Genomic DNA, 25,723 nt, shown 5'->3' on the forward strand with positions numbered 1-25,723 from the left:
AAGAAGAAACGTTGACCGAGCTAGATAGCTGCAGTCGCTTAAGTGCGGCCAGTATCCAGTATTCGGGAGATGGTAGGTTCGAACCCCACTGTCGGCAGCCCTGAAAATGGTTTTCCGTGGTTTCCCATTTTCACACCAGGCAAATGCTTGGGCTGTACCTTAATTAAGGCCACGGCCGCTTCATTCCCACTCCTAGCCCTTTCCTGTCCCATCGTCGCCGTAAGACCTATCTGTATCGGTGCGACGTAAAACAACCAGCCAAAAAAAAAGAAACGTTGTGCTAAATAAGTTCACACGTGCTCCTCAGTTCGGCATAACGAATCAAATAATAATAATAATAATAATAATAATAATCCAGTGTATCCGATTATTTCAGGGGTCGCTAGAATTATACTGGATCATTCTGAAGTTTAGTCAGGGGTTATAAACCGAATGCCTCTTCTGACACCACGTAATATTTCAGTAGAAAATGTTAATCTATTGCGTGCCAGGATTTAAATCTTGATCGTCAGGGTGGAAAGCCAAAACTTCCTCAATCACATCCAATAATAATATCAAAAGAAGAAGAAAAATAAAATATGCGTTAACAGAAAGTCGTGGAACATACAGTCCTCATAGATCTTGGCCTGCCAAGATGACTGCTGCCCGACCAGACGACTTGCAGATACCTAAGTACCACGTGACGACACCCTCAGTGTTGTGATAGCCTGTTATCTAGAGGCTCCTGGCTCAACTCTCGGCTCTTCCAAGGAATAGAATGATGATCACTCAGTTTCGTGAAGTCCACTTACAAACTGTTTCATTGTGACAAAGAGCGAAACAAATCAAGAAAGTCAAACCAATACGATTGAAGAATTTGACACTGACTCTGGGCTGGGTAGCGGACGGACCAAGGCTCTTTATGGACTGTGTGTTTTCTTAACACCCGGACTCCAGCGCCGATGACCTCCAAATGTTTCTCAACTGTAATTATTATCGTCATGTTAACATCCATAAATTTCTCTAGACTTTAAGAGATGTTGTGATATCGGAATTCTAACAGAAGTTCTTTAGACGCCAGAAGCCGATTTGGGGCATTTACGCACTCTGAAAAGCCAATAATCTCAGCAGGGATGGAACCTGCTATCCTTTGAACAAAAGTGCAACGAATCGCCAACTGAGACTGGCTATTTGATTTAGTTCTCACCAGATTAGTAACAATCCTAATAAAATCTTCTGCCCGAGTTGCAGCAAGCTTGCATTCGGGATATTGTGGCTTCGTGCCATAGGCAGCCCTGAAGATGGTTTTCCATGATTTTCTATTTCCACACCACGAACATGCTGGGGCTGTACCTTAATTAAGGAAAAGAACATTCCCTCCCCAGTCCTAAACCTTTTCTATCCCATCGTCGCCGAATATCTGAGTTAGAGTGAAGTTAAACAACTGAAACAAATCTGAAGCTTATTATTTTGTATCTTCAAGTACGTCCTGAGCAGAAGTACGCTTTTCACTCTCTTTTTTTTACAATTGTCTTTGCGTCGCACCGACACAGATAGGTCTTATGGCAACGATGGGATAGAAAAGGGCTAGGAGTTGGAAGAAAGTGCCCGTGGCCTTAATTAAGGTACAGTCCTAGCATTTGGCTGGTGTAAAAATGAGAAACCACGGAAAACCATCTACAGAGATGCCGACTGTTGGGTTCGAACCCACTATCTAAAGAATAGAAACTCACAGCTGCGGACTACCAGCCGCACGGCCAACTCGGTAGGTACTCCGTACTTCATTATGCTGTTAAAGAGAAGGTCAATAACCCTGGTTTAGAAGATTTTGCTTCCCACATTTACTTTAATGCCGGTTCATGTCACGAAACTTCCTGCACACTCATTGCCATCTGAATACAAATGACCAGAGATAGGAATTTTAAGCATTGTTTGGTTTGGCCTTAATGTCAAATTGACAAACTGTTATGCAAAGCATGTAGAAAAATAAGGTACTGTTCCTCTGAGTATGAATTGACTTCAAACACATCGTCCTATTGGTACAGAAACGTTTTTCAAACATAAGAAGCTCATATATTATTAACAGGGCCAGGATTTTGATGACCTAAAAATGTTTAAAAAATGATCTATAAAATGACGACAAAAATCCAGTAAAATGATCCGAAAACATTTTTTTTTTAACAAGTTGCTTTACGTTGCACCGACACAGATAGGTCTTATGGCAACGATGGGATAGGAAAGGGCCAGAAGTAGGAAGGTAGCGGCAGTGGCCTTAATTAAGGTATAGCCCCGACATTTGCCTAGTGTGAAAATGGGAAACCACGGAAAATCATCTTCAGGGATGCCGACAGTGGGGTTCGAACCCACTATCTCCCGATACTGGATACCGGCCGCACTTAAGCGACTGTGTACTCCCAACCGCACGCCAACTGGCTAGGTAGTACGTATTTCATTATGGTGTTAAAGAAAAATGACATCGATTTTAAATAAAATTTTACAATCAATTTACTCTATATTTATATTTATGTTATAGTACGGGTTTGGACCTGTGCCACGTAAAGAAAAGAAGATGAATTTCTTTACGTTTCGCAGAGAACTTTCCTCCTCGTCTTCAGAAGAAAATCTCGACTGTTCACGAGAAAGACCTCTTGGACATTTCCAAGGAGTAAGTGGTGAACAAAGTTTCTTTAGTACCCAGACTGACAAACCATTGCAAATCTTCTTCTTCTTCTCCTTCTGTTTACCCTCCAGGGTCGGTTTTTCCTCTGACTCAGCGGGGTATCCCACCTCTACCGCCTCAAGGGCAGTGTCCTGAAGCTTCAGACTCTGGGTCGGGGATACAACTGGGGAGTATGACCAGTACCTGACCCAGGCGACCTCGCCTGCTATGGCGAACAGGGGCCTTGCGGGGGATGGGAAGGAAGCGACCGTGGCCTTAAGTTAGGTACCATCCCGGCATTTCCCTGAAGGAGAAGTGGGAAACCATGGAAAACCACTTCCAGGATAGCTGAGGTGAGAATCGAACCCGACTCTACTCTACTGACCTCCAGAGGCTGAATGGACCCGTTTCAGCCCTCGTACCACTTTTCAAATTTCGTGGCAGAGCCGGGAATCGAACCCGGGCCTCAGGGGGTGGCAGCTAATCACACTAACCACTACACCAAAGAAGCGGACGTGAAGATTTTCATGTCTCCGTATTCATCTTCACCTAAAAACGCGATCATAACCAATACCACACACGCGAATGCTTCAAATTCCTCAAATTTAAAAAAAAATCACTCGAAAAGTTTAAAATAGTGTAATAAATTTCATGAAATGACCAAATAATGACGTATAAGTTTATGAAATGCTCCAAAATACACAAATGGCGAAAACAGACTAAAATGACCAAATAAATGAACATTTCTGCAATGTGGGAACTATTATCAGTATTTCTGTACATGTTAGCAATATCTGTTGTGAACCAATTAAAAGATGACATGCCATCAAAATCCTAGGCCTGCTCTTCACGTCCGACTCCTTGGCTGAATGGTCAGCGTTGAGGCTTTCGGTTCAGAGGGACCCGGTTTCAAATCCGGCCGGGTCGGGGATTTTAATCGCGTCTGATTAATTCTTCTGGCTCGAGGACTGGGTGTTTGTGTTTGTCCCAACACTTTCATTTCCATATTCAGACAGCACACTACACTACCAACCACCACACAAACACGCAATAGTGATTACATCCCTCCATATGTGGTTGGCGTCAGGAAGGGCATCCGGCCATAAAACAGGCCCAAATCCACATGTGTGACGCAGTTCGTACCCGCGACCCCGCCGAAGTGGGAAAAGAGGTAGGAGAAAAAGAAGATGAAGAATCAACTTCTGCACGATCTCCTTCCATCTTCACGCAGTTAATCTGGGAACGTACGACAGAAATTATGTTCTCGTGCCAAGTAAATAGTTTTAAAAATACGCCGTAAATATCTGAAGATTAAATTGTTCATTTCCGTGAACGATACATTTTTGTCTTCTTTATTTTTCTCTAAATGTTGTAGACTTGTCTTCGTTTACTATTACATAGTGAGAGAGTAGTAATATCCTTGAAAGGAAAATGTTGAACTTAATGCATTTTATAGTTTTTATGAACCGTCTAGTTTCTTTCCATTTTTACAATTTGATTTACGTCGCACCGACACAGATGGGTCTCATGGCGACGATGGGATAGGAAAGGGCTAGGAGTGGAAAGGAATAGACCGTGTCCTTAATTAAGGTCCAGCCCCACCGTTTTCCTGATGTGAAAATGGGAAACCATGGAAAACCATCTTGAGGGCTGCCGAAATGGGGTTCGAACCCATTATCTCCCGGATGCAAACTCACAGCTGCGTGCGTCTAGTTTTGATTATTCCCTTATCTATACTAATATTACTGCACATATAGGGAATGTTTGTTTGTACATGGAGACCATTTCTGAGAAATTCTCAACTGATTTTAGTAATTATGTCACCATTTATTGCTGGGCTAAGTGGCTCAGGCAGTTGAGGCGCTGGCCTTCTCACCCCAACTTGGTAGGTTCGATTCGGGCTCAGTCCGGTGGTATTTAAGGTGCTCAAATACGTCAGCCTCGTGACGGTAGATTTGCTGGCACATACAGGAACTCTTGCTGGACTGAATTCCAGCACCCCCCAAGACCGTAAAAGTAATCAGTGTGACGTAAAGCCATTATTATTATTATTATTATTATTATTATTATTATTATTTTGCTAGTTGCTTTACGTCGCGCCGACACAGATAGGTCTTATGGCGACGATAGGACAGGGAAGGGCTGGGAGCGGAAAGGAAGCGGCCGTAGCCTTAATTAAGGTACAGCCCCAGCATTTGCCTGGTGTGAAAATGGGAAACCACGGAAAACCATTTTCAGGGCTGCTGACAGTGGGGTTCGAACCTACTATTTCCCGAATACTGGATACTGGCCGCACTTAAGCGACTGCAGCTATCGAGCTCGTTATTGTTATTATTATTATTATTATTATTATTATTATCTTATTTTTTCCAAACTATTATGAGCAATTATCAGTAGTTTTAAGAAACGTGGAGCAAGTCGAGGAAATTGTGTGTCTGGGATCCTTAAAAGTGAATACTGTTTATGAACTGAAAGTCGTATTAAACACTGAGCCCACGAAATCTACTGTATAAGAATTCAAGTTTCTACAAAATACGTTCGGATACATTTCTTCCTAACTCCAGCTGTTCTCCAGGAAAAAAAAAAAAAAAAGAAAAGGAAAAACCTTTCTCTGTCTTTCTGACGTAGGCCTATGCTTTATCCGTCAGAAACCCAAGTCTTGACCGAATCAGAAACGGCCATACTTGATGGATTTAGAATTAAATCTCCTATAGAATTGCCCATATATATACTTTCTTCGTAACTCTACCATTTTGCCATATAATTGCGTTTTTACGTGTTAGATGAGCTTTTGGACCATCGAGGGTTTGCACGTCGGGCTTGTACAGTTACAGATCCTTGGTTCAGAAGGATCTAGGTTGACCCCGCAATAATATGCCATTGCTAGATCCCTGCACGGATGCTGAGGATATCTACGAAGTTACTGTCTTGGCGGATGTAAACTGTATGGCAGTGCGGATAATTTTGCTGATAATTTCTAAATAACAAAGTTCATTGATTTTCACTCAGGTATTCTCTAGAAATCTCGACAATTCAGTCTTTCGTGTATTTTATGCAGTTATTTTTGTTTATGGTGAGGCAACCCTTGGCACTGGCATAGGAGAATAGTAATATATAGAGCCGTGAGTCCGTTAAGCCGTAAATCTGACCTAAGCCTATAAATGGCTTCTTCCCGCAACTAGTAGAAGAAAGGAACACAGTTTCCGAAAGAGAACCGCTGATTGTCGCAAGAGGAAATCCCGCAAAATTCTGCCACTGTAGGGGGCTGTTGCCAGGTATCAGGCCTATTGTCTTACGTTAACAGATCTATCCGTTCCAATACCTTGGGTGTTAGTTAAATAGTTGCAATATCCGCGGATAACCATTCGCGGATGCGGATAATATTTTGTATATCGGCGCAGGGCACTAGCCCATTGCCTGTCGTACAAGTTTAAAGGCTCCTGGAGTGTGCTCAAGGTAGAGGAAGCACTCGAGTGACGATCTCTTCCTCCGCTTCAATTGGAGTCTCATATACTAGCATATTCCGGTGCCACAGCACAAAAAGTCAAGTGTGGTAACTGTGGTAATGTCAAAGCTTGTATTGCAGCAGGAGGCCGCACTTTTGACCATCTTCCTTTGATTAATTTGAAATTCAGCAGTTTTATTCTGCGCAAAGTTAGTTTCCGACCTATGACTCTTTAATAAAACGTATTTGTTTTGATTTCCTCTGTCACCCCGAAAAGTGTGAGTATGAAGTTTGTTTCACCGTGTATTTGAATACATTTTATTTTTTGTGTTATTTGAACTTATATTGACATATTTGAACAGTTGATTTGTATCTGTTAGGTTCTTCAGTGTACCAAAACGAATTTTGTTTTTATTTGATTAGCTTCCTGAAAATTATCAAAGCTGCACAGAGACAGAGCATAACAGAAAACACATGGTAACAGAATTATACCTGAAAGAGAAAAAACTTAATTACTTGTTTTAGTGATGGTTGGTAGTGTGGTGTGTTAAACACAAATTTTCAGTCGCCGAGATAAGAAATTAACCGTACGCATCTAAAACCCTCTGTCCGCCTGGGAATCGAACTCAGGGTGCTCTGAACCGAAGGCAAGTATGTTAGCCATTCAGCCTAGGAGTCGGACGTCAATTTGACGCTAAACAAATGACAGAAATAATTACTCAGACACAGACACCGTATATATTGTTATTATAATTGTTTACCGTCACACCAACACAGGGTGGGAAAAGGGTAGGAATGGGAAGGTACAGCCTGAGCATTCGCTTAATGTGAAAATAGCAAACCATGGAAATCCATCTTCAAGGCTGCGCATAGTGGGATTCGACCCCACCATCTCCCGATTGAAAGCTCACAGCTACACGACTGTAACAGCACAGCTAACTCGCTAGGTACCAACACCATAGCTACACACGTTACCTTACAGGCTTCATAATGTATACCGTACAGAACTCTTGACCACAAACTCCGATTACCGTCACATAATAACAACAAACCTTGAATATATTACCATATGTTATTCGGTCCAGGGAACAATACCACATGCTGCTTGGGGAAAATTATAAATACAGCAGAAAATGCTAGTCGGGTCCAAAGATGATTTCTGGCTTATAGCAGCACCACCTGCGAGATACCTTAATCTTTATTTTGTTTTATAATTATACTTGAACAGCATTTTTCTTTCTTTTCAAAATTTTTGTTCAAGTTTTATATAACTATTATAAAATATGCAGATTAATGTTACACATAGAAAGATAAACTTTTTGAAAAATGTTCAAAATTAAGTTCCCTTTTCGCAGAAACAAAATAGGAAAATGACTTTGATGGCGTGTGGTATGGTTCCCTGGACCGCACTACAGTAGGAATAAATGGAATTTAAATTGTAATGATATACAAAATAGATGTGAATTAATATCGCCATATGGGGGTTGCCTGGCCGAGGCGGCAAAGGCGTGCTCGGTTCACCCGGAAGAACGTGGGTTTCATTCCCCGTCAGGAAGACAAAAAATTTAAGAAATGAGATTTCCACTTCCGGAGGTGCATATGGTCCTGAGGTTCACTCAGCCTGCATCAAGAATGTGTACCAGGTTAATTCCTGGGGGCAAAGGTGGCTGGGTGTAGAGCTAACCTCTCTACCCCACCAAGTGTCGAGGTTACGGATAGTGGAAGCCTTTACCTTCCACTCCTCCAAGAGCCTTCATGGCCTGTACGGAGATGACTTTGTTTTTTTAATCTTGCCATATGAACTTCAAATTTATGCCAAATAACTTCATGTTTGTCTCATATTACGATATTCGATAAACAAAAGTCTAAAGTCAGTTCAGCTTACTTTTTGTTGCTTTGTTTGTTTGTTTGTTTGTTACATTACGAGAAAATGGCTGAACAGAATTTCTTGAAACTGAGTACGTAAGTTTCAGGATAGCCGCATTGGGCTCCAGGCTGTGTACAGTATTATTTGATTGGTGTAGTGGATTAGTAACACTCGGGGGTCAAGAGAGGAAATATATAATATCTCCTTCAATATTATCTGTAACGAAACACTGTAGCCGCCTCTGCGGTGTAGTGGTTAGCGTGATTAGCTGCCACCCCCGGAGGTCCGGGTTCGATTCCCGGCTCTGCCACGAAATTTGAAAAGTGGTACGAGGGCTGGAACGGGGTCCACTCAGCCTCGGGAGGTCAACTGAGTAGAGGTGGGTTCGATTCCCACCTCAGCCATCCTGGAAGTGGTTTTCCGTGGTTTCCCACTTCTCCTCCAGGCGAATGCCGGGATGGTACCTAACTTAAGGCCACGGCCGGTTCCTTCCCTCTTCCTTGCCTATCCCTTCCAATCTTCCCATCCCTCCACAAGGCCCCTGTTCAGCATAGCAGGTGAGGCCGCCTGGGCGAGGTACTGGTCATACTCCCCAGTTGTATCCCCCGACCAAGAGTCTGAAGCTCCAGGACACTGCCCTTGAGGCGGTAGAGGTGGGATCCCTCGCTCAGTCCGAGGGAAAAACCGAACCTGAAGGGTAAACAGATGATGATGATGATGACGAAACACTGTACTTAACACCAGTTGTGCAAATGTAATTGCCTGTTTTTTGTGTTTCAAGCGTTTCTACTGTATGAGGAATAATAATAGAGACATTCGGGATTATTACATTTTTCACACACTTTCAAGTATATGTAGATTTGTGCAGTGGGTATACGATCTCCCATGTGTGTCAGGGTTAACAATCAAACTACTGTATTATTTAGAAAACATCCCGTAGCATAGCCAGGATAGACCGATTGGGGGTGAGGGGTTGTGTTATATTTACAATATGATGATAGACATAATGAAGATGCCTGTGCATGAGTGGTGCGCGCATGTGTGAGTGTCATTATAAGGACACTGATACGAGTGAATTATATTGATATTCGCATTGCAGTACACTACAAAATCTTACATTAAAATACAGAACAATACGATCAAGGTCAACACTTTTGCCAGTTTTGCAGCGAATGGAATGTTTAGTTTACAATCTCTAACCCAACTTTCGAGGCTTCTTAGAAAATAAATTCACCAGATATTTTGGTTTTAATTTATGTCTCTGAATGTTTATTAAGTTTATTGTCTGTTTCTGTGTATTTTATTTTCATAAAAATTTCATGGGGGGCAATTCTAACCCCCAGCCCCCCCTCCCCCGGTTACGTCACCGAAAACATCTCACCACTATTTTCGGATAATATTGCTTGACCAGAAGTATACCATATTGGCATATGGTAAGGACTTCCAATTCAATAGATTCGTGTCTGATTAGCTTCTATTACACTCTTATTTACGATATTTTAATAGGACATTAGCAACAGGTAGTACAGCTGGTATAACAATAAACTAAATCATTACCTACCTTTATTATGAGAAGTGGATGTCCAGGCTCCAGGGCTCCGTCAGTCACCACCGACCTACGGTTGACGAAGCTTGCTTCTTGCGCGTGCCACTGTCACCTCAACACTGCGAGTTCACTCACCAGCCCACGACTTATCTAGCGTTACGGTTCTATTCAAACAAGCCTGACTCAACCAGGCGACCTGAGCGAACGGTAATCGTAGTAGTTAGTAAGAAATTGTTAATCAGAATCTACAAGACGAGCGATTCACTTCACGATCCAGAAGATGTTTTCTGATACCATTGACACACTTCCTTCGACATCGTCACTGAGCTGATGATTCATAATCTACTGAAATGGCGAAACTAATTCAGGAATATCCAGTTCTTGAAACATACACCGTAAATATTGTTGTTGTTGTTGTTGTTGTTGTTGTTGTTTGGTTCGTCAGTCCATTGACTGGATTGACATAGCTCTCCACTTGCTGTGATAGGAGCAAAGTAGTATAAAAGGCGAATCCAATTAGCGCTTACTGTTCAGTGCTAGGCTCGAGACCCCTGTGATGAACGTAGGCAACTTGCGAGGTAGTGTTAATAGCCCGAAGTGACAGACAGGTAACAAATCGACTTCTGCTATTACTATTCAGTTAAAAAACATTGTACTTACCTTACTTCACAGGTTGGACTAATTTAGGGTGACCAGATTACAAGCATGAAAATAAGGGACACTTCGATTGCCGTTGATTATTACCTCCTATTTTAGATTAGAATTTCTGAACAAGAGCCGCAAATTTCACAAAGAGTACCCTCTAATTATAGAAAACCAATTTATTATTATTATTATTATTATTATTATTATTATTATTATTATTATTATTATTACAATGGAAGTGGCCCAATTCCAGCACATAGTAAAAACATAAAGTGTTGCAAAATGCAATGTTCACTACACAGGATTATAAGTTACCATTTTTACATTTTATAGTCTGTCTCACTGGAAGGGGACGGTAGAATAACACCCGGAGTATCCTCTGCCTGTCGTAAGAGGCAACTAAAAGGGCTCTTAACTTGGGAGCGTGGATTGGCAACCATGTGGCCCTTTGCTGAGTCCTGCCATTGCTTCCACCTACTTCTGCCTGGCTCCTCACTTTCATCTATCCTATCCGACCTCCCTTGGTCAACTCATGTTCTTTTACGACCCCCACGGTATTACGTATGGAGGCCTAGAGAGTCTTTCGTTTTCCCGTTCTTCGTAGCCCTTGTATTTCTTTGGCCGATACCTTCATTATTCGAAATGTCGGATTCTTTCCATTTTTCTCTCTGATTAGTGTTAACAGAGGACGGTTGCCTACTTCCTCTTAAAATAATAATCACCATCACTACGATCTCACTGGTTTGTTACATTTAGTACCAACTAAACAAACTGTAATTAATTTACGCAATGAGAAATATACATCAGAGCATTAAGGTAAATACAGTTTAAATATGATATTTTAAAATGTAAGGGTCGGGTTTGTCCCTTACTTCTTCAAGGTGTCCCGTTATTCCTGAAAAAAAAATACAACAATCCCGTAAAATAAGGGACGTCTGGTTACCCTAGGCTAATCCAGACTCCGCTTTTGATTTGGATCTCACTGCTTCAGATAATAATGACGTGTGGTCTCCAAAGAGGCCTGGTGCAGGTCCTTCGAGCTGACGCCGTCTAGGCGACCTACACGTCTGTGAGTATGGAGCCCTATCTAGGATGATGTCTAATGTTCCAGACGACACACACACCCCCAGACCCCGAGCCATCGGAATTAACCAATTACGGTTAAAATCCCCGACCCGATCGAGAATCGAACCCGGGGCCCTCCGGACCAAAGGTCAGCATGCTATTTAGTCATGGAGCCAGACGCTGCTTCAGGTGAGAAGGAATCATCACTTTCCTGATCCAAAAAAATTATTACTCTGTCAATCACGTCAGACTGGATTCCTTCCTTCTCCCTTTCTCGACATGAGGCTTATCTTCCGCCAAGGAAGTGAGGAAATCGGGAAGAGGTCAGTGATATGAAAAGAATATCACGCACGTACTACAAAAATTCCAATAAATAAATAAATATATATAAATAATTTGCTTTGCATCGCATCCAGACAAATACTGTAGGTTTTATAGCGACAATGGGATAGGAGAGGCTAGGAGTAGAAAGGAAGTGGATGTGGCCTTAATTAAGGTACAATCCGAGCATTTTCTTGGTGTAAAAAGGGAACCACGGAAAACCCTCTTCAGGGTTGCCGACAGTCGCGTTCGAGCCCACACGGAATCCAGTGATAAGTATAAAACAATCCAGTGTCAACACGAAACTGAAGAAAGAGAGAAGGTAAATATTTTTCTACCGTCACTTAACGCACGCTCAGCCGATGCGTCTCATTCTACTAGCGTTTTCTCGCACTTCCTCATTCTGCAGGGATCAAGTGCTGGGAATCTATAACCCTCAAATTACGAACACTGAATGTGTAATGGAAAGCTGATATTTTAACCACCACCTCCGAACACCTTCCTCTTTATATTCAGACAACAGACAACACGCTACACTACCAACCACCACGGAAACACAGTGATTACTAGAGCTAGAAATTTTAGGTGCAAAATGCTGGTAATAAAGGTGCAAAAAGGTGCTTTAAAACAGCAAAAAAAAAAAAGTGCAAAAACGTCAAATTTTAAGTTTAAATATTCATGCAAACATCACCAAAACTAATTTTACAACATATAAAAGAATATACAATTATTCACTCGCTAGAACAAGACCCAGAACACAATGTTATTAAAATCACATGTCGAAAAAACTGTCAAAACAGATAACATTTAACATTTCGATGCTATTTTCAGTGAGGTTGCTTCTTCGGTTACTAAGTAAATACTTATACATCCAAAAGGAACGTTCAACATTCGTATGTGTTGGTGTGACGTTAAACCACTAGACTGAAAAAATCGTCAAATCAAATCAAATCAAATCAAATCAAATCAAATCAAATCAAATCAAATCAAATCAAATCAAATCAAATCAAATCAAATCAAATCAAATCAAATCAAATCAAATCAAATCAAATCAAATCAAATCAAATCAAATCAAATCAAATCAAATCAAATCAAATCAAATCAAATCAAATCAAATCAAATCAAATCAAATCAAATCAAATCAAATCAAATCAAATCAAATCAAATCAAATCAAATCAAATCAAATCAAATCAAATCAAATCAAATCAAATCAAATCAAATCAAATCAAATCAAATCAAATCAAATCAAATCAAATCAAATCAAATCAAATCAAATCAAATCAAATCAAATCAAATCAAATCAAATCAAATCAAATCAAATCAAATCAAATCAAATCAAATCAAATCAAATCAAATCAAATCAAATCAAATCAAAGTCACTTTATTCGCAAATGAGGTGTCTACCTCGGTGGTCGGTGGCAAATGGTACATAAAAATACGCTATTATCAAGTACTAAATTTTACAGTTTTTAAAAAAGAAGACAATTTCCTAAAATACAGTAATATACAATTTACGCTAATACTTCTTTTGTTAAATATACAGCTCATCCTTAATAAATTTATATTATTTACAAAATTCTACTCAACGTATATTCTGTACTTACACACATAATCAACTCATACAGTATGTATATCACTTCAAATAATACTATACAACTGTTATAGTCCCGCCCCGCGGTATAGGGGGCCCGGGTTCGATTCCCGGCTGGGTCAGGGGTTTTTAATTGCAAATGATTAATATCCCTGGCCTGGGGACTGCGTTTTTGTGTCGTCCTTAACGCTCCTTTCTCCTCACATTCAACACTCTACACTTCCTCCTTTCCAATTACACGCAGGTTCATATCACATGGTGCAAGTAGGGGCAAAAGATCTCTACAGGTCGACGCCCCGAACAAATGGTATTTTTTTAAACTGTCATAAGATTTAAATTTACATTACATTATTTATTATTTTACCCATTTTGGTACCTAACATGCATAATCAGCAAGAAGGTTTACTCGTTTTAGTAGTAGTCTACTTCCTGAAACATTTTGCCTGTCATTTTGATACCAACTTTCCTTTATCTCATTTCTTCGGGCTAAATTCCCTTATCTCTTATTTACATCCTTTTGTCCAAGATCATGTCACCGCCATTCATTAACTACTTCACGCAGCCAGTTGTTTGAGACAAATTACGTCATCAGCGAATTTCAAAGCTGCTTAATGCGTTCACCTTGAACCTTCAGACCAGTTCCGAATTTTCTGCTAATATTTCTCATAGCATGTGTGTTAAATTCCTTTTAGACGCCTAGTACACCGTAGAAATGAATATGTACCGTGTACAGCTTTGAATTCAACTTCAACTTCCGCTATTCCAGCATCCTGGTGGAGTCATGATGTGGATAGGCCCTGTTTCATGACAGGATGCCCTTCTGGAAGCCAACACTATGTCGAAGGATATATTCACTCGTGTGTTTCAGTGGTGGTTAGTAGACTGATGTATAGTCCGGCCCCGCGGTGTAGGGGGCACCGCGTCCGCCTGTCACCCGGCGGCCGCGGGTTCGATTCCCGACCGGGTGAAGGGTTTTTAATTGTAATGACTAATATCCCTGGCCTGGGGACTGGGTGTTAGTGATGTCCTTAATGTTCCCTTCCTAACACATTCCACACTACCGCCATTCCAATAACACGCAGGTTCATACAATATGGTGCCAGTAGGGGCAAAAGATCCACATGGGTCGACGCCCCGAACAAATAACATTAAATAAAAAAAGAGTGGTGTATTGTGTGTACAGTATATAAACAAGAGTTTATTGGGTCTAACACAAATACCCAGTTCCCGAGTCAGAGGAATTAACCAGACACAGTTTAAATCCCTTACTCTGACCAATTATCCAAGGAGTCTGAAGTCTTGTACAAGTTTGAGTGATGCAATACATTATTATTATTATTTTATTATTATTATTATTTTCATCGTTAGGGCCACTAAGGACCGTGGGATCTCAACTGTTTGTCTTCTTGTGGGCCCAGCAGGTTTTCCTCCTTTAGGAGTATGCTTTCTTCCATTCATCACAATAAGGTAAGGTAAGGGTGTATTCTGCCCGAAGGCAGGTCTAAACCTCCGCAGAGGTGTTCCTGAGCCGGAGTTTACGTACGGTAGGGTGGCCAGTTCCTTTCCGCTCCTCGTGGCATCCCATCCAAATGTTGACCACGCCCAATGTTGCTTAACTTTGGAGATCTCACGGGATCCGGTGTTTCAATACGGCTACGGCCGTTATTCATCAGAATGGACGTGCTTTAGTCGAGTTGGGACTTCTCCTTGATGAACCTGTCTAAGTTTGTGTTTGACTGGTGCTCGAAGATGAATGTCTGTTTCTGTGATTCCATACTTTAAACGATCCTTATCGATCTCTACCATCCAAGGTATGGTAAGGGTTGTTCTGCCCGAAGGCAGGTCCGAACCTCCGCAGAGGTTTTCCTGAGCCGGAGTTTACGTGCGGTAGGGTGGCCAGTTCCTTTCCGCTCCTCCATTCCCTTACCCCCACCAACAGCGCGTGGCAACCCATCCAACTCCTGACCACGCCCAATGTTGCTTAACTTCAGGGGAATCGTTTTGAGACTTCTGAAGTAGGATAAGAAACGTTTGTCGATTCTTTCTGTTGGGAATCTTGAACGGGTGAGCGTAAAATGTTATTCTTCTTTCGGGATTACGCTTCTTATCTTTTCGGTGTAGGTGTATAATTCTAAGTTGCTCCGAAGTCGTAAACACCATCATTGAGGATGGGATCAAGAATTTTTCGGATAATCCTTCTTTCCTTAATTGCCAGTTTTTCAACCAGGCTGTGTATTCGTATTATTATTATTATTATTATTATTATTATTATTATTATTATTTGGGGTTCAAACCTACCATATCCCGAATGCAAGCTGACAGCTACGAGGCCAATCCGCAAGCCACTCGCTCGTTACCTTAAACCCTAACCCCTAACCCCATGGCACTACAGCCCTTGAAGGGCCTTGGCCTACTAAGCGACCGCTGCTCAGCCCGAAGGCCTGCAGATTACGAGGTGTCTTGTGGTCAACGACGAATCCTCTCGGCCGTTACTCTTGATTTTCTAGACCGGGGCCGCTATCTCACCGTCAGATAGCTCCTCAATTCTTCGAACCAGCCCTCAGATCCAGGTAAAAATCCCTTACCTGACCGGGAATCGAACCCGGGGACTCCGGGTAAGAGGCAGGTGCGCTACCCCTACACCTGCTCGTTACCTTACCCAATAGTAATGACTATCAATGGCGTATTGTAAGTAGTGATGGTGGTCGTGATTGCTGTTTTAAGAGGAAGTACAAATTGGCAACCATCCTCTGGCATATTACAGTATAACTTCATATATTTAATACGGTAGTTAGTTCCGCTGTCCTCTGTCCGGACAAAAACATCTCAGTGACTAGAAGATCTAGGATGCTGTAGGTTTCCAAGCAGGAAGACCCCGAAATGTTGCAGGAATACTTGATGACAGAAAATCCTCACAGTAGTATTAAAAAGGAGGGAGGTAATGATAACCGAGTGGTATTTTCACTGGCTTCCCATCCAGGCGGTCGTGGATTGAATCTCGGCCAATGCGCGTGTTTTGAAATTAAATGTAACGTCCTTGCGGTTCGAATTTCACACCATAACACACTATAGTGAGCCTCCGTAGTTCAGACGGCAGCGCGTCGGCCTCTCACCGCTGGACACCGTGGTTCAAATCCCGGTCACTCCATGTGAGATTTGTGCTGGACAAACCGGAGGTGGGATAGGTTTTTCTCCGGGTACTCCGGTCATCCCTGTCATCTTTCATTCCAGCGACACTCTCCATTCTCATTTCATAGCATCTATCAGTCATTAATAAATCACTTTGGGAGTGGCGACCCTATCGTACTAATAGCCTATATATGGTTCATTCATTACATCCCTGACCCGGTCAATGACAGGAAATCGGGTTGTAGGTTTTCATTTTTCATTTTCAACACACTGTAATCACGATATCAACAGTCATGTATTGCTACAGGCTTACGTATGGCCGCATAGTGTTTCAGTTTCGTGAATTACAGTAATTGAGTGTCACGTGTTAAGCTTGCCAGAGTTTCTTATTTTAATTTTCCACTCCCTGTTATTCGACTCGGTGTTTCAGAGTTGTGTCCCTAATGGATTAAGTGTTGTCCGAATTAATTCCCGCATTGTTTTCGAGCCTTGGTTCGAACTGATTTCCGCCTTGCCGACCTCTACCTGGATGTCATATCATCATCATCATCATCATCTGTTTACCCTCCAGGGTCGGCTTTTCCCTAGGACATAGCGAGGGATCCCACCTCTACCGCCTCAAGGGCAGTGTCCTGGAGCTTCAGACTCTTGGTCTGTACGAGGATTGGAACAGGGTCCACTCAGCCTCGGGAGTTCAACTGAGCAGAGGGGGTTCAATTCCCAACTCAGCTATCCTCGAAGTGGTTTTCCGTGGCTTACCACTTCTCCTCCAGGCAATAACGGGGTGGTACCTAACTTACGGCCACGGCCACTTCCGTCCCTCTCCCTTGTCTATTCCTTCCAATCTCCCTATACCCCTACAAGGCCCCCTGTTCAGCGTAGCAACTGAGGCCACCTGGACAAGGTACTGGTCCTCCTACCTAGTTGTATCCGAAGTCTCGCGCTCCAGGACACTGCAATCAATCAATCAGTACTGATCTGCACTTAGGGCAGTCGCCCAGGTGGCAGATTTCCTACCTGTTGTTTTCCTAGCCTTTTCCTAAATGATTTCAAAGAAATTGGAAATTTATTGAACGTCTTCCTTGGTAAGTTATTCCAATCCCTAACTCCCCTTCCTATAAATGAATATTTTCCCCAGATTGTCCTCTTGAATTCCAACTTTATCCTCATATTGTGATCTTTCCTACTTTTATAAACGCCACTCAAACTTATTCGTCTACCAATGTCATTCAACGCCATCTCTCCGCTGACAGCTCGGAACATACCACTTAGTCGAGCAGCTCTTCTTCTTTCTCTCAATTCTTCCCAACCCAAACTTTGCAACATTTTTGTAACGCTACACTTTTGTCGGAAATCACCCAGAACAAATCGAGCTGCTTTTCTTTGGATTTTTTCCAATTCTTGAATCAGGTAATCCCAAGGCGGTAGAGGTGGGATCCCTCGCTGAGTCCACAGGAAAATCCAACATTGGGCAGTAAATGGATTAAGAAAGAAAAAAAGAAAAAAGATTCTGAAATCGGGAGGTTGTTGAAAAGTTTGTTCGGTCTTTCTCCAGTGCGCCCTAATCAAGTGTATGACTTTTATTTAAGATTTCAAGGCTTAACAGATGGATGGGTTTATTGCTAATTTATTCGAGCCCTACGTTAAGGACAACAGTGAGTTTTCGACTCATCGGTTATTTATCGGGAGCGGATAAGTAGTTTTCGTCCTCAAAAAAGAAGAAGAAGAAGAAGAAGAAGAAATCGTCAACAATATGGACAGAGTTTAGTGGTAGTTGTGAGTGCACTGCTAAGTGCTGCGACGACTTCTATTTCAATTTAACGCACAGTTTTACTCCTCACATATTCCAGTTGATAGAATGAAAGAAGTGCAGACAAAAACCTAGATAAAGAAGCGAATTAACAGAAAAAGAAATGTCCGGCTCCTTGGCTGAGTGGGTGGGGGGTTCGATTCCCGGGCGGGTCGGGGATTTTAACTTCCTTTTAAATGTCTAAGTTCATTCATCAAGTCAATTCAAATTTAATAATAAAAAATTGTAGCTGGCTGCAATTGTCGGTAAGACCAAAAGCCAAAATTCATAGAAGAAGAAATGCTGCAGAAAACCTGTCAAATTGTACCATCACACGCATTGAGATTTTACAAATCTATTAAAAGTTTCTGTCACATTTATAGTGGGATATTTAACTTCATCTCTCCTCACAGTTGCAACTCCCCGTTTGAATAGTGATAATGATCAGAAAGTTACAGATAGGAAAAGAAAACGTAGTTACTCCACACCATGGAACCAATTCGGACGTGCTTTTCTTTAAAACACGAGAATGTTCCGACATACCCTTCGTTACAAGTCAGGAATCAATTCAAGCATTAGAGGATTAGTTCGGAAGCAGGTGTTTGAACCGTATGTAAGCTTTTGAAACTGGGGGTTCTCCCAAGATGTTGAAATTAACAACAGATGACTACTTTTAGGGAAAACCGTCATCCTATTAGTGCCTGTCCATGGGTGAAGAATATTAAAGTAATCCTTCATAAGAATCACGCCCCAGCCACCTGTGTGCTTACATGAAAATTACTTATTTTGCCTTCAAGTTTCAATAGCACTTTGTATTCGTTCATAAGCCAAAGATCACTGAACTTGCCGGGCTGAGTGGCTCAGTCGATTGAGGCACTGGCCTTCTGACTCCAATTTGGCAGGTTTGGTTCTGGCTCAGTCTGATGGTATTTGAAGGTGCGTCAGCCTCGTGTCGGTAGATTTACTGGCACGTAAAAGACTCCTGTAGAACTAAATTCCGGCATATTGGCGTCTCCAAAAACCGTAAAAGTAGATATTGGAGCGTAAAGTAAATAACATTATTTATTATCACTAAACTACTACGTTCGATGGAGACACCTGTTACTTACATGCATCAACTGACAGAAGTGAATATTCACAATCCTAGAAATATAATAATAATAATAATAATAATAATAATAATAATAATAATAATAATAATAATAACAAATGTCCGCCTCTGTGGTGTAGTGGTTAGTGTGATAAGCCACCGCCCCCTGAGGCCCGGGTTCGATTGCCGGCTATGCCATGAAATTTGAAAAGTGGTACGTGGGCTGGAAAGGGGTCCACTCAGCCTCGGGAGGTCAACTGAGTAGAGGTGGGTTCGATTCCCACCTCAGCCATCCTGGAAGTGGTTTTCCTTGGTTTCCCACTTTTCCTCCAGGCAAATGGCGGAATGGTACCTAACTTAACGCCACGGCCGCGTCCTTCCCTCTTCCTTGTCTATCCCTTCCAATCTTCCCATCCTACCGCAAGGCCCCTGTTCAGCATAGCAGGTTAGGCCACCTGGGCGAGGTACTTGTCATCCTCCCCAGTTGTATTCCCGACCCAATGTCTCACGGTCCAAGACACTGAGGTCAACTGAGTAGAGGTGGGTTCGATTCCCACCTCAGCCATCCTGGAAGTGGTTTTCCTTGGTTTCCCACTTCCTTGTCTATCCCTTCCAATCTTCCCATCCCACCGCAAGGCCCCTGTTCAGCATAGCAGGTTAGGCCACCTGGGCGAGGTACTTGTCATCCTCCCCAGTTTCCTACTTTTTCTATACCTCAGGTTTATTCTGAAAAATGTCAAAATTTGCATAATAAATTATAAGAACTTGTAACATACATTCCTCAGTTTGCAAATATTAAACATTCAATGTACTGTGGAAAGAATAAGGATCACGGAGTGCAGAAAGAACCGAAGTTAGCGTCAGAAATCATCCTCAGTGAAGAACTGAGCTAAGGAAACGTTGCGAGAAAAAGCGTTGTTTTTTCTTAAATTAACAGTGTAAGCAACCAGTTCGTCCAAATATACACGATGCATATAGACCTGGGAAGTACTAAAAGTGAAACTAACATCACTCCTATTGTATTTGGACTTCTTCCTGACAAGAATAAAGGGAACACATATTCGGATGCTCGAAAACATTGTGCAAGCTGTCCCAGAATGGAATGGAAACCAGAGAAATTCACAGTAGACTTTGCTCTAAAAGAAACAATTCCTCAATATGAGATTCACGGATGTTTTTACCATTTCACGCATTGTCTGTGGAGGAAGGTCCAGGAGATAGGACTGACGACGAAGAAATCAGACGAAATGTAAGAAAATGTGCTGCACTTGCTTTCCTGAAGCCTGAAGATGTGGAGAGTGGATGGATTTTAATTCACAGTCAAGCTCCGCCGGATGTGATATTAACGGATTTCTTCGACTATTTTGTTGAGCAATGGCTGCTGAATGAGTCTATCCCGCTAACAGTTTTAACGTTAGACATAGAACAAACAATGCCGATGAAGGGAGGAATTACAAAATGAATAGTAAAATATGAAAGGCCTCACCCAAGAATAAGAGATCTCATCACCTACCTAAAGCTGGAAGCAGAGAATTCAGATCATTCAGTTATGTGGATGGACTTAAATTAGGAAGGAACTAGAAGAAAAAGAAACTACTGTAAACTGGACGAAAGAATTGCTCGAAGCACGAGGAAGTACAATAAGGATGGCAACTGGGAAAGGTTTTTGGACGTAATGTTATTTTTCCTCAGAATGGAGTAAGCGTAAGTGTACCCCACTGTCGGCAGCCCAGAAGATGGTTTTCCGTGGTTTCCCATTTTCACACCAGGCAAAAGCTGGGGCTGTACCTTAATTAAGGCTACGGCCGCTTCCTTTCCTTTCCTAGGCCTTTCCTATCCCATTGTCGCCATAAGACCTATCTGTATCGGTGCGACGTAAAGGAAATAGCAAGAACAGCGTAAGTGCCGTTCCTTCAAAAAACGTATGTTGTAAATAAGAGTGTATTATTAACGGTATGTATGTAAAATTATGACGAATCTGATATTTTATTCAATTTTTATTCTATTGTATTTGTTGAACTCTGCTTGCTTGCTTGCTTTCTTTCTTCATTATATGTTGTCCAACTCTGTAATTTTTAGCTTATCTTTGATTTTATGATAGAATAGTACATTTCTTTTATATATGTATTATCTGTAGATCAATTATGTGGTTAAGTGTAAGAGAGGGCCGCGAGCCCTAACTTCGCCACTGCTAAAGTCAATAAATAAATAAATAAATAAATAAATAAATAAATAAATAAATAAATAAATAAATAAATAAATAAATAAATAGATGAGAAATAATTAATACGTAAATAATTAGTAGTAAAAACGACAAACTTCTTAAAAAGTGCAAACAGTGACAAAGCAAAATAGCAGTTAATTATGGGACTAGGTCTCCATTATTTTACAGGCCGAGTACGGTTAACTGTGCAGGTTCATGGCGTCCGTAGGTCTTCCAACCCCTTGCCGTTAACTTCATGTGCGGAGCTACACGGCAGGCCTACCTCGAAAATAAGCAAGGTGCTCTAAAAAAATAGGCAGGCAGTCCCGGTTAGCGCTTGCAATAAATCTCTACGCACTTGCACTTGTAATAAAAGTACAATATAGATACAGTACTTTATTTCACCAAGGCTTATCTGTAGGAAATAGGCACATCGAGACTACTAATAGGGTGTCTGCAATAAAGACGCAAGTGAAAGGGGAAAACCCTGGAACGAGCTGGCACTCTCCCCAAACATTTTGTGTCCGCAATTGCGACTGTCCCCAATCAAGACTTGGCAATCGCGACGACACCGTTGTAGAGGCCATAACTAAATCTAAACAATATCCAAATTTATTCCAGATAATATTTCTAGACGTTAGATCATGTGATTTAGAAAGTCAAATTTAGCCAAATCGATCTTCTCTCTCCACCTCGATTCAGTATCTCTTCATTCGTGATTCGAACTATCTATCTCACCTTCATCCTTCTTCTATAACACCACTAATAATATTAATAATTACTTTACGTCACACTAACTACTTTTACGGCTTTCGGAGATGCCGAGTTGCCGGAATTAAGTCCCACAGGAGTTCTTTTACGCGCCAGTAAATCTACCGACACGAGACTGACGTATTTATTAGTTAGAATGTAACTTGTTGAATTACTGTTCACTATTCTTTAGAATATGTTTAAGATGGGAGTTAAGTGCTGAAGGTGACTTCCAGGTATTGATTCCAATTAATTTTCATTTCTTGTATACCGATTGAAAAGATCAAATAATTAGGCTATTTTTACTCTAACTAGGCAACACGGAGAGTTATGACGTCTGATCGAACCACCTTTGTGGTTTAGTACGCGGCACAGCGTGCAAGTCAATGATCTCAGGTAGTCCGGAAGGGGATTAGCGATTTCACCTTGGGTTCCGTGAAACAGCATGACATTGCCAGAGCTGGAAGACGGACGTTATCCATATCGCAATTCCTAGAACTATTTCTGGATCCGTTTGGGAATTCTGCTGACATGTGAGCTCCCACCTCAGAAGACAGCGGAACGTGCTGCCTCCAAAGTAAATTTGTCTCATTGGTATTCAACATGAACAAGGGATGTTTGAAAAGTAGTTGTGTATCCAATACAAACCCCGTGGTGCAGAGTTTTTTCTTTCTTTTGCTAGTTGCTTTACGTCGCACCGACACAGATAGGTCTTATGGCGACGATGGAACAGGAAAGGGCTAGGCGTGAGAAGGAAGCGGCCGTGGCCTTAATTAAGGTACAGCCCCGGCATTTGCCTGGTGTGAAAATGGGAAACCACGGAAAACCATTTTCAGGGCTGCCGACAGTGGGGTTCGAACCTACTATCTCCCGAATACTGGATACTGGTCGCACTTAAGCGACTGCAGCTATCGAGCTCGGGTGGTGCAGAGTAGCGTACCTGCAAAATTAAGCAATTTCCTCAATTGTGCCAAAAGTTAAAGGGATAAAGGGCTAGGAAAGGTTTCAAATTCTAAGTCTTGGATAGCTCTATCAAAAAAAAAAAAAAAAAAAAATTTAAAACCTTTCCGGCCTAAATGCATTTACGGAAAAATTGACTAAAATCGCTTGTTTCTTTACTCGGTTTGCTTTTTATTCAAAGCCTAGCAAAATTAACTTATTTACATAATTCTTTCTGTAATGTGTTCCTTGGTTCAATACTCTCAGGAGTTTTTTGAGTTTTTGAAAAATGTCCACACCGAATGTAGTTATAAGGACTTAAGTGAAACTCTGCATTGACTCACATTAGCGCTCGTAGTGGTAGAAAAAGGCAAACTGCTAATCTAATCGACCGAACAAGGATGATTAGGAAAAAGGATTGGAAATTTTAGGAATAAATATAGAATATATTCTCACATTTTATTATATGTTATTTACCTAAAATTCGTAGCTCATATCCATTTTTAACATTTGAGTTGCTTGCCTGAGGGGCACTGAAATATGTGCAGACCATCTGACTGGGTTGAAGCCGGGAATCGAACCTGGGACTCTCTGAATCGAAGACCAGAACTATGACTATTCATTCAAGGAGCCGGACTCAGCATTTTTATATCAAGAGGAAGTACAATTCATCTTAAATATTTCCTTTTAAATTTGTGGGTAATTTTTCCTACACAGCAATTCAACACATGATCTGTACATAGCTGTAACAACGACGCTGTACCTGTCCGACACGCTTTCATGATTGAGGTACGTCCTTTGAGGGAATCCCTTAACAAACATTTACTGTGGGATTTACGTATCGTACAGTTAGACAGCAGTCAAATGCACGTGCTTTCAATGCTATTTATTTGCTTAAGAACAAAGTCAGACATGTGATGAAAGACAAACATGTGTTCTCATGCTATCACGCACAAGAGAGAAACGTGTGACCGAAGACGACCTCTGAAAGCACAATTTTCATCAAGGGGTATTTAACAATATTTTGAGTGTATAGTCGAGGCTATGGTTGTTGTTTTAGGGATAACCATTCACTCGTAACAATAGTACACACATACAACCCCAGGGACTCTCAGCTTGGGAGGGGTTGATTACAACGGCCCCTAGCTGAGTAGTAGCTGAGTCCGGCATTGCTTCCACTGACTTATGTGGACCTCGGTAATTTCACCTCTTTATTTTTACAACTTGCTGACGTCTCGCCGACACAGATAGGTCCTATGGCGATGATGGGAGATGAAAGGGCTAAGAGTGGGGAGGAAGCAGCCGTGGCCTTCATTAAGCCCCAGCACTTGCCTGGTGTGAAAATGGGAAACGACGGAAAATTATCTTCAGGATTGCCAACAACGCAGTTCGAACCGACAATCTTCCGAATGCAAGCTGATAGCTACGTAACTCAAACCGTGCGCCACTTTCTCAGTTTCATCTTTTGTAACCGACATTCCGACGGTATTGGGTTTGCCAAGCCTAGAGAGTTTTTCACTCCTTTCGTAGTCCTGCCCTTTCTTTTCACAACGATTTTGTTCGAACCACTCACATATTTTACTTCTGAATAGTGTCAAGAGGGGATAGATATCTAACAATAACCACCACTACCACCACCACCACCATACATACAGACATACAGTGAGTGCATACATGTTACAATTCAGGGTCGCGAAGCTGTTAGCTTGCATTTGGAAGATAGTGGGTTCGAACCCCACTGTCAGCAGCCTTGAAGATGGTTGTCTGTGGTTTCCTATTTTCACACTAGGTAAATTCTGGTGCTGTACCGGTACCTTAATTGAGGCCACAGCCATTTCCTTCCCACTCCAAGCCCTTTCCTATCACATCGTCGCCATAAAACCTATCTGTGTCGGTGTGAGGTAAAGCAAAGTGCAAATTGGCATAGTTACTTGTTCTTCTTCTTCTTCTTCTCTCGAATAGGCCTGCTTGGGACCATACTTGTTCAACCGTTGGGCTTTGATCTTTGCCCGGTATTGTACATCTTCTCTCGCTGTAGCTCCTTCCTTTCTTGCTACCACAGGATACCTTTATTTTTCAGAGATTATTCCTGAAAAGTCATGGTCCGACTCGTTGGTGAATGGTCAGCGTACTGGCCTTCGGTTCAGAGAGTCCCGGGTTCGATTCCCGGCCGAATCGGGGATTTTAATCGCTTCTGATTAATTCTTCTGGCTCGGGGACTGGGCGTATGTGTCCCTCCCAACGCCCTCCTCATCATACGAGGGTTGGAACTTAAATAGTGGCAACACTGCTGTGGAGACGCTATGCAACGGAATCTAATATTGTCGCTGATACCACACGTTGGTTACATACCGACCTTACCTCAGAGCAAATGGACTCGCCCTTCCCACATCACCTGCGTGTGCACAAGCGAGAGAAACAAAGTCACTTGTGAGCTAGCGGTCTAATGTAACGTTGTCACTATGTTTTCCAAACAGGAACAACGGAGTTGGACCAAGATTGAATGTGCCCGGGGTCGTACAGCACGACAGTGTCATCAAGGTCTTCAAGAGGCTTGCGGGGAATCTGCATTGCCTTACAGATCAGTGGCACGTTGGGTAAAAGCCTTCAACGATGGTCGGCAAAATGTGGCGGACATTCATCGGGCAGGTCGCCCTACGAGCGTCAGTGAAAAAAAAAGTGCATGCTCTTGCCACGTTACTGG

At 41.9% G+C, this 25,723-nt stretch overlaps 1 protein-coding gene across 1 annotated transcript in view; it reads right to left on the reverse strand.

Moving 5' to 3' along the window:
* LOC136862947 (proton-coupled folate transporter) overlaps window positions 1–9,607 on the reverse strand; it is a 129,617-nt gene extending 120,010 nt beyond the window's left edge. Inside the window, exon 1 of the mRNA XM_068225204.1 lies at window positions 9,512–9,607. The gene's annotated coding sequence lies outside the window, so the exon portion shown is untranslated. The remainder of the gene's footprint in view (window positions 1–9,511) is intronic.
* Between the last annotated feature and the right edge of the window lie 16,116 nt (window positions 9,608–25,723).

The sequence above is a fragment of the Anabrus simplex genome, chromosome 1 (assembly GCF_040414725.1).
Source record: "Anabrus simplex isolate iqAnaSimp1 chromosome 1, ASM4041472v1, whole genome shotgun sequence".
Classification (NCBI taxonomy): Eukaryota; Metazoa; Arthropoda; class Insecta; order Orthoptera; family Tettigoniidae; genus Anabrus; species Anabrus simplex.